The 16,319-nt window shown below is 38.8% G+C and overlaps 2 long non-coding RNA genes across 2 annotated transcripts; one reads left to right on the top strand and one right to left on the bottom strand.

Annotated features, from left to right (window-relative positions):
* Nucleotides 1-1,135: 1,135 nt before the first annotated feature.
* Nucleotides 1,136-2,303, bottom strand: LOC311257027. The gene is made up of 4 exons (XR_014622562.1): nt 2,215-2,303; nt 1,966-2,081; nt 1,648-1,663; nt 1,136-1,292 (listed from the first exon to the last, which is right to left on the bottom strand). It is a non-coding gene; the product is annotated as an uncharacterized lncRNA (long non-coding RNA).
* A 6,195-nt stretch (nt 2,304-8,498) lies between these two features.
* On the top strand, nt 8,499-9,683 carry LOC311257085. Its single transcript, XR_014622579.1, has 4 exons — nt 8,499-8,587; nt 8,721-8,836; nt 9,139-9,154; nt 9,527-9,683. It is a non-coding gene; the product is annotated as an uncharacterized lncRNA (long non-coding RNA).
* Nucleotides 9,684-16,319: the final 6,636 nt, after the last annotated feature.

Genomic DNA, 16,319 nt, shown 5'->3' with positions numbered 1-16,319 from the left:
ACGCTCCGCGTTCACGCGAGTCTCCCTCACAGCCGCTCGCACTATGGAAGCCGCACCAGACAAGATCAACAGAACTCGCGATAGATACACACCGGTATTTACATCCAGCTGTGAGTTTCAAAGTTTCAAATCACTAGTGCAGGCAGATCCCTCTTGTGTTTGTGTGTCGCTCAGTCGCTCACAGCTGGATGTAAATTATAAAAATTGAATTTAAAAAAAAAATTTGATTATTGCAGAAAATAAGCTCTGTGGCCTTACAGAGTAGCTTCACCACATTGTCCCTGTCCAGTGAAAACCACTTATCTAAAAAAATAGCAACTTTTCATGGGCCAAGAAAAACAGATATTTAGCATTTGCCTAAATTCCAGATGACCAATCCGACACTGGAGATGACTGGAACTGGGTTACACTGACATAAAATGGGAAACAGTTAATCACCAACAATGACTTTTGCTTTTTTCTATTTCATAAATTCCACAACTCACACTATTATGCAGTGCCCAGTTGTATTATCTACAGCAAATACTCGTCCCAACATTTGATGGTCCTCAATTGTAGGTATTAGCTGATTTTTTTTTTCTCATTTTACATCATAGTACCTTGAATGTCTTTGGCTGTTGGACTGTTGCTATCCAAAACAGACATTTACACAATGATCATCTTGGCTCTAATAAAATTATATATTTATTAAGTTATTATATAATATAAATTATGAATTATATAATATTAAGTTATTTTGACTGTTCTGATGTTTTATAGACCAAATGATTACTCTATCGATGGAAGAAAAGTCAGAATTGAATAATTGTCAAAGTGCTGCTTTACCAGAGACACAAGTACATTCAGAAACAGAAAGAAATAGGAAGAGTGTTCATTTAATAAACTGATCACACCAGCACACACATTATTTAGATCTACCTAATATAAACATTTACCTCTGACTTAATGAAAAACAATGTTCTTGATCATCATCACCAATAAAATTACAAGCACATGTTCACTTAAATAATACCACAAAACAGAGACGGTCTTTTGTAATGCAGCTTTATTCAGCAGGATAGTTTTCACTGTCAAGCAATTTTACATTTTTCAACATCAATTGGAGCTGTGACTAAAATCACTACATCTCAAAGGCTTCATGTTTACTCATCCAATTATTTCTTGCTTTGCAAAGCACAAAGATATAGCTCAAACTATATCTTCAAAATCAAGAACAGACTCAGTCTTGATAGTATCGCTGCAATTTATCTTCAGCCACTTCATCTTGGGATGTTACCCCACCCTCACACTTTCTATACCAAGTTAGAGAAGGGGGAAAAAAGAGAGGAATCAGTTAGTCAAATTATCAACAGAGGTCGATCAACAGAGTCTTAAATGACAAATATTCCCATAATGTAATATTTTTGCAATATTTTTTTAAGCAAAAAATGACAGAAATTCAATGATTCCAGCTTCTGAAATGTGTCGACTTGCTTCTTTACCCTCTATTATATCATTGTGAATTTAAATGGGTTGGACAAAATAAGGTACTTGAAGACATCAACTTGGGATCTGGTTAATACTGATGCTTGCTATGTTTGATAGGTTTGAGGCATTTCACAAAGTCTTTTTATTTGAAATCAACAGAAAATATTCAGCATTACTTACCTCATGCAGTCGAACTCTAAAGGGACAAAAAGCGGAAAATGAGATAAATAAACATTAGAATATTATTATCATGTTTGAAAATCTTTGCATTTAGAACATTAATGATGCTCTTTTTACTTAGTTTTAGGTTTATTAGCGGAGATACCAGGACTAAATAAAAGATTTTAGCTAAACACAAAACTAAATGAAGTTGTATGTAGTAAGTTAGTACAGTCAAGTGTGATTTGTTGATCACAGACTAAAGTAGCCTGCTGTTTGTGTAAACCAGAGGTCAATCTGTTAACATCAACTCAGTATGTATGAACACTTGTGACTTACTGCATCGGGATGGAAAGACGATAGCTCTAGGAGGTGGTCGTCCATGCTGACTCTCGCCGGGTTCAGCCATGAGGACAACCAGCGTTAACACCACAAATATCATAACACACTTCATCCTGAGGAACAAATCACAGTGGCCACATCCAGAATCATTCACTGCCTTCATTCACCAGTGTCAAAGCTCATCACATCTCATCTAAAAGACTTTGCATTTATTAAAGTTACATCAGGATTAAATTGACTTCTCACCTTTCCACAGCTTGTTTGTCAGAACCAAAAAAAAAGAACTGGTGTCACAGACAGCAAAGTGAGCACTGTGAGATCTAGAGGTGATGTGCACGTCTTTGCTGAGCAGTCGTGAGTTACCCGTCTCTTTATAAGGATGGAGATGGAATAATCTTATCCAGTCATTCTATATTTCTCAATGTGTTTTGCAATCACTTTTTTTTAATTGTATGTGATGATGATGAAAGATGAAAACATAGTCACATAGTGCAATTTTTTTTAACAATATCATAAAAATCTGTTGATAAGTTGTTGAAAACAAACAATTATGCTGAAGGCATTACTTTAAATATTAATTATATTTTCGTTCAATTTAAAAATAGTTTTCTGTAATTTTCAATTACATTATTACCATATAGATTAATTCAATATAATTTTCATGTATACTTATATTTTTAACATAAAATAAATACCACCTGGACAGAAAATGTACATGTTTTGTGTCTGAGCCTAACATGTTTGTAATGACAATGCATGATGTTTCCTAAGAAAGGAAATGATTTACCAGCAAAAGAAGAACAAGGTATTTCAAAAGTCAGGTAAAAAAAAGGCAACTTCCTCTTTGTTAAGTTAAAAGAAATATACAGTATGTAAGTTTATTGTTAAGACTTGTAACATAATAGTACATTCTTAAATTAAATATAAGCTTAGTGACCATCTTGCAATGGCAGGCCCATAAACATGATCACGTTTCGACCCATGACTACTCAGTAGTGATTACTACATTGTCACAGGAGTACACAGTACTGTCAAAACCCGGCTCTTAGGCCATGACAAATATGGGATGGACACAATGGATGACTGAGAATTACATTGTTTATTATGATGAAGCTTATGAGTGAAAATAAATAACTACAAATGTGGAGTGTGTGAGTCAGTATTATAAGTAATGTAAATGTGAATGTGTGAGCATTATGAGGTATGCAGTGTTGTAGTCTGAAAACAAAACCAAAACCAAACAAAGCAAAGGCATGTGGATGGTGGCTGGGTATGAACCAAGTGAGAGAGAACGCACAGCAGAGCTGGGCTTTTATCATGTGGGAGCGCTCAGTCGAGGTGCTCCAAACCTGGCTACTGCTACATCCTCCTCAAGCACCTTCAAATAGAAACAGTACCACACAGTAACTTGTGCACAACACCCAAATATCACAGTTAGGCAGGGGCCATCACAGCACTCGTGGCTTGGACCACATCCATCTTTGAACTCGGCCTTCATTTTGTTGTCATCTACACACCTGAGAAGTTTTATGACTGCATCTCACACGGTTGTGATGCTATCGTATCGTATTTTTGAGTCTCACTCCCAACTCGTCAAATACTGACGCTTTGGGATTTTAGGCCGGGTTGGCCGCCATCCCAAAGTGTCAATATTAGACAAGTTGGGAATGAGATGCAAAATTAACTTTGCTTACTTAGCTAATTATTTGTTGCTTTGCAAAGCACAAAGAAATAGCTCAAACTATATCTTCAAAATCAAGAACAGACTCAGTCTTGATAGTAATCCTTTGATTTATTGTCATCCACTTCATCTTGGGATGTTCCCCCATCTGCCTCCATACCAAGTTAGAGAAGGGGGAAAAAATAGAGAGGAATCAGTTAGTTAAATTATCAACAGAGGTCGATCAACAGAATTTTAAATCTTTACCCTCTATTATATTGTCATGAATCAAATGGGTTGGACAAAAAAGGTACTTGAAGACATCAACTTGGGATCTGGTTAATACTGATGCTTGCTATGTTTGATAGGTTTGAGGCATTTCACAAAGTCTTTTTATTTATTTTTTTTGTCTGTTTGAAATCAACAGAAAATATTCAGTAATACTTATGGTGAAGCTTGAGGTCCTGAAGGGACAAAAACATGAAAATGAGATAAACATTAGTATATTATTATCACATTTGAAAATATTTGCATTTAGAACATTAATGACGCTCTCTTTACTTAGTTTACGTTTATTAGCTGAGATGCCAGAACAGAAAATGTTCCCTTTTTTTTGTTTGAGCCTCACATGTTTGTAATGACAATGCATGATGTTTCCTAAGAAAGGAAGTGATTCATCAGTTTTACCAGCAAAAGAAGAACAAACAAGTATTTCAAAACTCACACACAATGGCTGATGGAACGGTTGGACTCAGGTCCAAGATGGTGGATCACCACTTGTTTCTTTGATAGGAGAGAACAAAGAAACAATGGTGGTTCTCGCATCATGTGCTCACTCATATCACACGTAGGTGTGACATGGTCCAGGCTGAAGGAGTGTATGTGTGTGTGTGACACAGTGGCAGGTTATAGACAATTTACTCACACATGAATTCACACTATCACACATGCAAAGACCCTGAGTTCGTGTGATGCATAATTCAACTAACATCAAATTAGCCATGTAGCAAAGAAAATTACCAATAACCTGACCTGAAATCACAATAACACCCAGACAGTGAACAAAACATGTTCATGTTTCCCATGACTACTCAGCAGTGATTACTAAATTATCACAGGAGTACTCAGTACTCTGGCTTGGACCACATCCATCTTTGAACTCGCCTTCAGTTTATTCTAATGTATGCACCTCAGAAGTTAAATGACTGTATGTCACAGGGTTCAAATCAATTTCAAATCCATTTTATTTATATAGTCACAATCACATTGCCTCAATGGGCTTTACAATCTTTACAGTGAACGACATCCTCTTTCCTTAGACCCTTGATTTGAGTGAGGAAAAACTTGCCATGCTGATTGGAAAAGAAACTCTTTTAACGGAGGAAAAAAAAGATGGAAGGAACCTCAGAAAGAGCCACAGAGGAGGGATCCCTCTCCCAGGACAGACAGACATGCAATAAATGTTGAACGTACAGAAAGAACAACAAAATCATAGTTTACAAGTTGCATTGACAGAATATCTAAATTATAATATATGTAAAGTGTGTGGATCCAGGAGATGACTGAGCAGGCCAAGGGTACCCCCCCTGAGACTCAGGGCCCGAGGGCTGTTTTATAAATGTTTCAAAAATATATTCGAAGCATGCCCCCCCCCCCGTAAAAAGACCACAATGGAAGAGAGAATTGAAAAAGACGGCTTGATCTCAACCGACCTCCCTTTAAAAATAAAGGTTAAATAAACAACAATGGGCTATTTGCATTGACATCTCGAAACCTCCCGAATGGGGCCCCATGTCAATCAATCACACCTCACGTTCACCTGTGTGATGCAGTGTTGCCAACTTAGCGACTTTGTCGCTATATTTAGTGAGTTTTCAGACCTCTCTAGCGACTCTTTTTCATAAAAGCGACTAGTGACAAATCTAGCGACTTTTTCTGGTGTATTTGGAGACTTGTGGAGACTGACGTGAAAGCACGTATCGTTCAACGAGCAGCGGGTGCTGCCGTGGGACCGTGCCAGAGCACCCACAGACGTCCTGGGCTGTCTGTGGCCAGGAGTTGCCAGGAGTTGGCTGGGCCGCCAACAAAGGAGCAGGAACAGGAGTCAGCAGGGCCGCCAACCAGGGAGCAGGAACAGGCACCGGCAGGGCCACCGACCGGGGAACACGAAGAGGGGCCGGCAGGGCCGCCAACTGGGAGCCACTGGCAGATGTCGACCGGACCGCCGACTGGGAGCCACTGGCAGATGTCGACCGGGCCGCTGATGAGGGAGCAGGAACAGGTGTCCGCGGGGGTGTCAGCCATGCTATTAGCGGAGCGACCCCAGTAGGCATCGGCTTGGCTGCCAACACTGGGGCTGGGGCTCTGGCGCGATGGACAGCAGAGAAGACGAAGCCCCAGGCAGCAGCGAGGAACAGCTGAACAGGGAGCCAGGATGAGGTCGGGAACGTCGCTTTCTTGGGGGGGTACCTTGTACGCCAGGCAGGTTCCCAAGAATGGATCCACTGGGGGCTTGTCTGGGGTTGAGGCTGAGGCATGGGCTTGGGCTGGAGCGCTGGGCAGCAGCAGAGACAAGGCCCCGGGTAGTGGTTGACGGCCGGCAGACACCGGAGCTGACGAATGGCTAACAGGCTGAGAGTCACTGCTATACAGGTTTTCAAGTAAAACCTGTCTGAGCTTCTCCGCCTCTGATACCAGTTCCGCGGCACCCGGAGCCTCCTTCAACCATGGCTTTAAAATCAGTTTCCTGTCAAAAACTGCTATGGCCTGTAGCAGTAGCACCACGTCTATTCTCCCATTCAAAACCGCCCATAAATTGTCCCAAATGTCCATAAACTGTGCGCTGTCTGCTGGGTCCATTCTGGCTAGATTATTCTGTTATGGTGGGGGGTTTTCTTAGGACCCAAATGCAGACATCAGAGACAGGAAGTCAGTGAATAAAAGACTATTTTACAAACTGATTTCCAGAGGGTAATGGGGAGGAGAAGACTGGGCTTGCAGGCGGGCAGGCAGGCAAGCAAGCAGGGTTTGCTGGAGCCGGCATGGAGGAACACAGGAGAGCAAACTGGAAGTAGTGTAGATTGGCGCTGGAGAGTTCTGCAGATAAAGAGCAAGGGCATTAGTGCAACAGCAAAAACACAAAACACTCTGAGAGTATGGAGAACACAAAAACGCAGCACTACAGTCACCATATGGGGTATAATAATCTAGCACCGAAATGGTGGAGAGACCAGGTAGACAAAGCCAGAGGGTGATGAGATGATCTGGAACAGGTGTGCCACTCTGCTGCTGCTGCTGCTGCCACGCCCACAGACACACACACAGGAGAAGGAGCGGGTGAGGTAGAAAAGGAGGGGAGAAAAGCAGGTAGGGAGAACAGAACACAGAAAAACTGAAAAACAACAGGACTGCCACAGTATCACCATGACACTGAGTTTTGAAATACCTTTTTGTTCTTCTTTTGCTGATAAAACTGATAAATCACTTCCTTTCTTAGGAAACATCATGCATTGTCATTACAAACATGTGTGGCTCAAACAAAAAAAAAAAGTACATTTTCTGTCCTGGCAGCTCAGCTAATGTTGGGAACCACAGATGAAGTCGTTCATTGTGGATTTCAAAATGGACTCTGAACTGAACTCAGTTTTCCAGAATTCCCCAGTCTTCACAACTAGGTGCAAATTCAATTTGAGCTACTATTGGTCAGGTTGTCAGACCCCGCTTTCACCAGATACTCAAAACTCCAGCTCCTTCCTTTGTTCTCTCTCTTCCCCACCTTGTTCCCTACGTGGCTTCCTGCCCTCAAGTTCTCTTCTCCTGGATTGTTCTGGGCCTAACAGCTGCTGAGAGTTGCCAGCTGCATTTCCAGCAGGTCCAAAGAACTTCTCCTCACAGCAGCGGCGTGAGGTCCTGCTAGTATTCCAGCTTAGTTAGCGCCAGCAGCTGCAACACAAAGCTTACCAGCTAACTACACAATCCAAGGAACACGAAGCAAGTTAGCACCAAGCTGCTATCCCTGCAAAGGAAAGGAGTGACCAGTTTCTTCCATCCACCATCTTTCATCAGACCTTGCACAGCAAGAACAGCATTGTTCAACATTGGAATTACAACCTTCACCTGCTTGGCTCATCAGCCAACGAACCACCAGCACCTTTTCTTCAAAGACTGGTAACGTTGAACTTGGCCTAGATAGCACACAGCATAGCATAACACGGCTAAGCACAGGACTTTTTAATTCTTGTTGATGTAATGCATATGGGCTGCATCTATGTGTTTGGTCACTGTTTGGGTGTTATTGTGATCTCTGTGTAGTCAGGTTATTGGTAGTTTGCTTTGCTATGTTGGTAATTTGACGTTTGTTGAATTATGCGACACACAAACTCAGGGTCTTTTTATGCAACTAACCATCTTCTATAACCTGGCATCACATCACACACACACACATGCTCCTTCAGCCTTTGTTTGTAAGACACAAAACATGTATATTTTCTGTCCAGGTGGTATTTATTTATTTATTTATTTATTTTATGTTAAAAATTATACGTAAAATTGTTATCTAATTAATCTATATGGTAATAATGTCATTGTAAATTACAGAAAACTATTTTTAAATTGAACGAAAATATAATTAATATTTAAAGTAATGCCTTCAGCATAATTGTTTGTTTTCAACAACTTATCAACAGATTTTTATGATATTGTTAAAAAAAATTGCACTATGTGACTATGTTTTCATCTTTCATCATCATCACATACAATTAAAAAAAAGTGATTGCAAAACACATTGAGAAATATAGAATGACTGGATAAGATTATTCCATCTCCATCCTTATAAAGAGACGGGTAACTCACGACTGCTCAGCAAAGACGTGCACATCACCTCTAGATCTCACAGTGCTCACTTTGCTGTCTGTGACACCAGTTCTTTTTTTTTGGTTCTGACAAACAAGCTGTGGAAAGGTGAGAAGTCAATTTAATCCTGATGTAACTTTAATAAATGCAAAGTCTTTTAGATGAGATGTGATGAGCTTTGACACTGGTGAATGAAGGCAGTGAATGATTCTGGATGTGGCCACTGTGATTTGTTCCTCAGGATGAAGTGTGTTATGATATTTGTGGTGTTAACGCTGGTTGTCCTCATGGCTGAACCCGGCGAGAGTCAGCATGGACGACCACCTCCTAGAGCTATCGTCTTTCCATCCCGATGCAGTAAGTCACAAGTGTTCATACATACTGAGTTGATGTTAACAGATTGACCTCTGGTTTACACAAACAGCAGGCTACTTTAGTCTGTGATCAACAAATCACACTTGACTGTACTAACTTACTACATACAACTTCATTTAGTTTTGTGTTTAGCTAAAATCTTTTATTTAGTCCTGGTATCTCCGCTAATAAACCTAAAACTAAGTAAAGAGAGCATCATTAATGTTCTAAATGCAAAGATTTTCAAACATGATAATAATATTCTAATGTTTATTTATCTCATTTTCCGCTTTTTGTCCCTTTAGAGTTCGACTGCATGAGGTAAGTAATGCTGAATATTTTCTGTTGATTTCAAATAGACAAATAAAAGAAATAAAAAGACTTTGTGAAATGCCTCAAACCTATCAAACATAGCAAGCATCAGTATTAACCAGATCCCAAGTTGATGTCTTCAAGTACCTTATTTTGTCCAACCCATTTAAATTCACAATGATATAATAGAGGGTAAAGAAGCAAGTCGACACATTTCAGAAGCTGGAATCATTGAATTTCTGTCATTTTTTGCTTAAAAAAATATTGCAAAAATATTACATTATTGGAATATTTGTCATTTAAGACTCTGTTGATCGACCTCTGTTGATAATTTGACTAACTGATTCCTCTCTTTTTTCCCCCTTCTCTAACTTGGTATAGAAAGTGTGAGGGTGGGGTAACATCCCAAGATGAAGTGGCTGAAGATAAATTGCAGCGATACTATCAAGACTGAGTCTGTTCTTGATTTTGAAGATATAGTTTGAGCTATATCTTTGTGCTTTGCAAAGCAAGAAATAATTGGATGAGTAAACATGAAGCCTTTGAGATGTAGTGATTTTAGTCACAGCTCCAATTGATGTTGAAAAATGTAAAATTGCTTGACAGTGAAAACTATCCTGCTGAATAAAGCTGCATTACAAAAGACCGTCTCTGTTTTGTGGTATTATTTAAGTGAACATGTGCTTGTAATTTTATTGGTGATGATGATCAAGAACATTGTTTTTCATTAAGTCAGAGGTAAATGTTTATATTAGGTAGATCTAAATAATGTGTGTGCTGGTGTGATCAGTTTATTAAATGAACACTCTTCCTATTTCTTTCTGTTTCTGAATGTACTTGTGTCTCTGGTAAAGCAGCACTTTGACAATTATTCAATTCTGACTTTTCTTCCATCGATAGAGTAATCATTTGGTCTATAAAACATCAGAACAGTCAAAATAACTTAATATTATATAATTCATAATTTATATTATATAATAACTTAATAAATATATAATTTTATTAGAGCCAAGATGATCATTGTGTAAATGTCTGTTTTGGATACCAACAGTCCAACAGCCAAAGACATTCAAGGTACTATAATTTAAAATGAGAAAAAAAAATCAGTTAATACCTACAATTGAGGACCATCAAATGTTGGGACGAGTATTTGCTGTAAGATTAAGTTTTTTTATCATTATTATTAAAAGGTCCTATTTGTAAGAAAAGTTAATTTTTGAGTCTCATTCCCAACTTGTCAAACACTGCCACTTTGGGATCGAGGCCAACCTGACCTAACATCTCAAAGCGTCAGTATTTGACAAGTTGGGAATGAGACTCAAAAATCTACTTTTGTTACCTTTAATTTTTCAACTGTTGCTGCAGTGCTATCATTACATTAGATGATACAACTGGGCACTTTATAATAGTGTGAGTTGTGGAATTTATGAAATAGAAAAAAGCAAAAGTCGTTGTTGTGATGAGAATTTTGTACATCATGTGAATTGAAGTTTTACACAGCCCTATTCAAAGACTCTGTTTAACATGAACTGTGATCTGATCTAAAGTGTTGGATTGGTCATCTGGAATTAGGCAAATGCCAGAAAGCCAATTGGGCCGCTTAAAATGGTCAGGTCAAAAAAATAAATAAATATATAAATATATATATATATATAAATATATATATATATATATATATATACACACACATACACACACATGTGTCTACTCTTTTCATTACTGTCCAGTGAAAACCACTTAACTGCAAATTTGGTGTTTTTGAAGTTTTCGATAAAACTGAAGGGAGTGCTCCTTTATGAGAAGAAACAATTCTCCTATTTCTTAAGTCAAACAAATGATATAGAAAGAAAATATTAGCAGCAGCTACGTTAAAAAGTTAACTACAGCAATAGCCAGCTGTTAGCTGTTAGCATTTCGTTTTTCTATTGTGATGACATTGCATTGCTGTGAGAAACTAAAACTGGCTTACAAACCACAAAGTCTTTCAATAACTGTTACACTCTAAGCTGAGCTTCTCTACACACCTTATGGCTGACTAAAGAAATAATAGCATGAAGTTTTCTTCAACTGTGACAACATGCTGGGACCTCTCACACACCACCACTGGATTATTTCTTTTGGATTGCTAGCATTGATAGTAATCCTGTTGCTGCCAATAAAATTACGTCCAGCCCACCATTGAATTACATTATATTTTCATTACATCCCAATATGTTTATTTAGTAATAAAGTAAAGGCAGATAATAGTAAAAACCTTTTCACAAATAAGTCCTCAAACTGAGGCTTAATAAGCGTCTCTATTAGCTTTACATTTGTTCACTAGTTTTCGAGGTATGTTGTTATTATGCTGAAAAACATTCTTCTTCTTCAATTTAAAATCTCACGTTATTTCAGCCCCTGGGAAGACACGCTGGCAGGGAGAGAGATTTCAGAGAGCACCCATCCATTCAGACACTCGTAATGGGAGTGTTTTTCCGGTGCTCTGCTGTATCCATTATACCATTAGAGGCTCCTTTACCACTGTGTTTGTGTGCATGTGTGTCTGTGTATGAAGAGGTGGGTCCTTCCCCAAGGATCACCGGTCCGCCTTGACTTCCTCCGGCTTCCCTGTGCAGCCTGTCCTCTCATCCTGTATGACAATAAAATAATGGCTGTTGAATAGTGAGGTGATAGCATAATCACATGTTGCCTCGGGATGTTGCGCACACGGCTGGTCTCTGGTGGCCACGTTACAGCGGCAGATAAGTTAAAGTGTTCCTCTCAAAATAGGTGCCGGGATGCAGATTGTGCTCGCTGTTGAAGTGCCACTTTATCTTGCAGTGGGGTGAACGTCGTGCCATGAAATTCACTTGGCTTTTACTGAGATTTGACAAAATTTAGCTTTCATGGCAATTTAAAACACTGATCTTGTGCTCCAATTGTTTGATTTCACAGTGAGAAATGAGTTTGAAAGGAGTCACGAGTTCACAGCTGTCGTGGGGGGAAACTTTTATTTATTGATTCGCCTACAGATGACTACAAGTGTCATATCTGCTTTCAGAGACACAATGCATAAAGAATCTCACAGAGAAATGTGGTTCCATTAAGACTCCATCAGCCTCAAAACCAAACAAATGCTGCTATTGTTTGGTCCACCTCGGTCTTGTTTGGAGTCAGTGCTCTGTTGATAGGTGCTCACTGTGAACAACAAGCATCTTTTTATCATTCGTTTTGCTTCTTATCAATATGACTCTTTGTCCTTGCCATTAGCTTCGTCCAAGTATTAACAATATCTACTACTTAGAAGTTCCATTTACTTCCCGGCTAAAGTGCATAATTTCCTTAGCCCTTATCTTCATCAGAGTCAGGGGTGGTCCTAGACCATTTGGTGCCCTAGGCGAGCTTTACTCATAGCGCCCCATCCCCACGAGAAAAGACCTCATGTCCAAAGAATTGCACATTTGTTTAAACAATGATAATCCAAACAATATAACAATATGTGCAAATGAATAAACCTGTTCAATAATCAATTCACAAAAAATAAACTAACAATAAAACATTGTGTGCAAAATTAGATAATGTAAAATGTGATTCATATAACCTATTAATCAAAATATAATATACAAAATAAACAAATAAGGTTCAAATTCACCCCAAGTGAATAGAATAGTAGAATAATATATTCTACTTCACACTTATATCATACTACATTCACAATGCAATCTTTCTGGCCTTCCTTGCCGCAAAGTCATCAATAACTTCCTCGTAGGAAATCTGACCACCAACCTCATGGTTGATACTGATTGTGGCCAGACCACTGAGGCGTTCTTGAGCCATGGTGGATCTGAGGTATGTTTTCAGGAGTTTTAACTTGGAAAAACTCCGCTCAGCTGAAGCTACCGTTATTGGTAGCGTTGTGCTTATCCGTAAGGCAATGCACAAGTTGGTATTTATTTCTGTGAGCTGCTTTTTGTGTATGAATTTCAACAACTCAAGGGTTGTCATGCTCTTTGATGGCAAGTCAGGTAAATTTAACAACTCTTGAGCCAGCTTTTTTCCATCCAAACCAGATTGCCCCCCATGGTTTAAGGTGTGTGCAAGTGCCTCTGCTTGCTTCATCAGCTCTTGGTGTGGCAGGTCTTGGAAATTTGACAGAAGGCCAAACTTGTCTTTCACAGTTTCAAGAGTGGTAAACGTCTCCTTATGTGCTGAAACTGCAGCAACCACCACCATATGGAAGAAAGTTACCTCCAGGTAGTGCAAGGCATCCCTAAATGTCTATGGTTGTACCTTGATGCCAAATTCTTATGTTGTTCTGGACTATTTTCATGGCTGGTCAAAGCAGCACTTGCATTCTTCCAATCAGTCAGTCATCCGTGTGTTAAATGCATTTGTTTTGCAGAGAAAAGTTTACAACAAAAACAAAAAAGGCTGTTATTCTTTTGAGTATGTCACCCAGCTTCTTTTGATCCTTTCACCATTGACTAAGGTCCTGCTGAAATACTGGCGGTGGCAACTTCTTCCATCATCTCTCCGAGGAAAGGCAATGCAAGGCAAGTTTATTTGTATAGCACAATTCAGACACAAGGCAACTCAAAGTGCTTTACAGGCGCATAAAAAAGACATTAAAACAAAACATTAAAACAATTTAAGAAATAGGAAAGTAGGCTAAAATAGCCTAAGCTAGCTTGGAGACAAGAAAAGAGAATAAAAGTCACAGAGAAAATAAAAGTCACAGTGCAGTTCAAAGCCTTAAAATTGCTTCAGTGAAATGCAGTGGCAAACAGAAAGGTCTTCAGCCTTGATTTAAAAGAGGTGAGAGTTGGAGCAGACCTGCAGTTTTCTGGGAGTTTGTTCCAAATATGTGGCGCATAATAACTGAACGCTGCTTTTCCATGTCTAGTTTTGACTCTAGGGACTGAAAGCAGACCTGAGCCTGATGACCTCAGAGGTCTGGATGGTTCGTAACGTGGCAGCAGATCAGAAATTTATTTTGGCCCGAAACCAGCCAGTCCTTTATAAACCAACAACAGGATTTTGAAATCTATTCTTTGACTGACAGGAAGCCAGTGTAAAGATCTGAGAACTGGAGTGATGTGATCTACTTTTTTGGTTCTTGTTAGGACTCGAGCAGCAGCGTTCTGAATCAGCTGCAGCTGTCTGATGGATTTTTTAGAGAGTCCTGTAAAGACACCGTTACAGTAGTCCAGTCTGCTGAAGATAAATGCATGGATAAGTTTTTCCAAATCCTGCTGAGACATAAGTCCTTTTATCCTGGATATATTTTTAAGATGATAGTAGGCCGACTTTGTAATTGACTTAATGTGGTTGCTGAAGTTCAGAGGAAAAATGAAATCAGGTGGTACATGATACAGCCCTCTCCGAACCAACTCTGTTGTCATGAGGTCAGTTACAGTACATGAAGAGGCTAGTCAGCAGGATCAGTTGAAGGTAAATTGCCAGTGTTTTCTTCATCTAGAGGACACATGAGGCACACTTTCTCACCTTGTGTCAAGATAACTTACCACAAACACACACACACACACGCGATATAGAATAAATATAATGTCAATGTAATGCTCTTGTATGACTGCAGCATAAAGCATAACCTGATATTTTTTAAAGAGAACATCCTTGAGGCAACTTAGATGAATAAAACAGGACAGTTAAGTTATTGCTAATTTTTTTTACATTCATCAGGCACACACCTGAGACACACCAAGTGTGGAATCAGTGGTGCAATCAAGATGAGCAGCTTGCACTCACCTGAACATCCAGGCTCAGTGGTTAGAGGCAGGGTGAGGTTGGCAGGAAGAGCAGCATGCTCTTGTAGTGTCTCCTCTGGTGGCTCTAGGCCCATAAACAGAGAGAGAACACACAAGAGCAAATACATTGACTGGATGAGACAGGCACAACATATTGTCATTTTCAGGTAAATCAATACATTTTTATCATCACAAACATTCACTGACACATTAAACTCACCTGAGGAAACTGGAGCAGCTGAGGTGCATGGCTGTTCCTGGTTTGGTGATTTAGCTGCAGGTGGTCCTAAATATTTTTATAGGTGAATCTAAAATGATATAACAAACAAAACAAAAAACAAAAGTGTATTATCAACATGGAGTAAATCATTTCCATTTTTCAAATATTATTATTAAGTTGCTAAGCATTTTAATTTTGACATTTATTTTATATAAATTCACTTAGTCCCATATGCTCACAGCTCTATGTGCATACCTCTCTGTATAAACATAACTCTACCTGTATATATAATTTATTATTATTATGCTCAACTTTTTGATACAATATTCCATCAGTATGCAACTTATACTTATCTCTGTTCATCAGTATATAACATATGCTCATCTTTTGCACCTCTGTCTATAAAGTCCACATGTTGATATCCTCATCTATGAGGCACTGACTCACTCAGCACTTTACTAGTTTGCAATCTGGTTAGATGTAAAACTGTATTTCACGGTACTTGAACCTGACAGTAAAGTTAAAACTAATCCAAAACTGAATCTAATCTAATTTTGCTATATGGACAGTAATAATAAACTTTTCACATCCACTCAATTTTTTATTTCATAGCACACAATGAAAGTGCTATATAATGTAGCTAGCGTCAACTTGTAGTGTTTTTCTTGAAAAATAGCCAGCCAGTCAAAGCCAACCCAGGTTATGATAGAAAAACCAAACAAACAAAAAAACATGGAAGAGAGATGAGAGATGAGAGGAGATCTCACTTTCTACAAAATGGGGGCTTTAAATCAGAATATAAATCATCAGAGCCAGGACAGGGACAGTGTACATTTATCAACTTTCAAACAAATGTAAATGCACCCGAGTTAGCTGAACGGCTAGTTTTCATCAGCACTCCCTTTGACTGATGTTAATGAGCATCCTTTAATAAAAATAAAAAACAATACAACAGATTAAATAGTTAAAAAAAATCCAAGTACAATAGTTATAAAAGAAATAGTTAGCTAAGCAGCAAAATCTGTGCATCTTTGAATTGGAACAGGTTCCTGTTTTTGTGTCAAGTGCACTATTATGCCTATAACAAGCTGGGATTAAAAGGTGTGTTGCTTTAGCACAGCTAATCTTAAAACCTCAAAATAGAAATAGGTTAGTCTAGGGTTAGCACTACTGGAATTTGATCACAGCATTTACTATAGACTGATAAATC

Source organism: Pagrus pagrus (assembly GCF_965226575.1).
Source record: "Pagrus pagrus genome assembly, chromosome: 5".
NCBI classification, from domain to species: domain Eukaryota; kingdom Metazoa; phylum Chordata; class Actinopteri; order Spariformes; family Sparidae; genus Pagrus; species Pagrus pagrus.
This window is presented reverse-complemented; position numbering and strand designations above follow the sequence as displayed.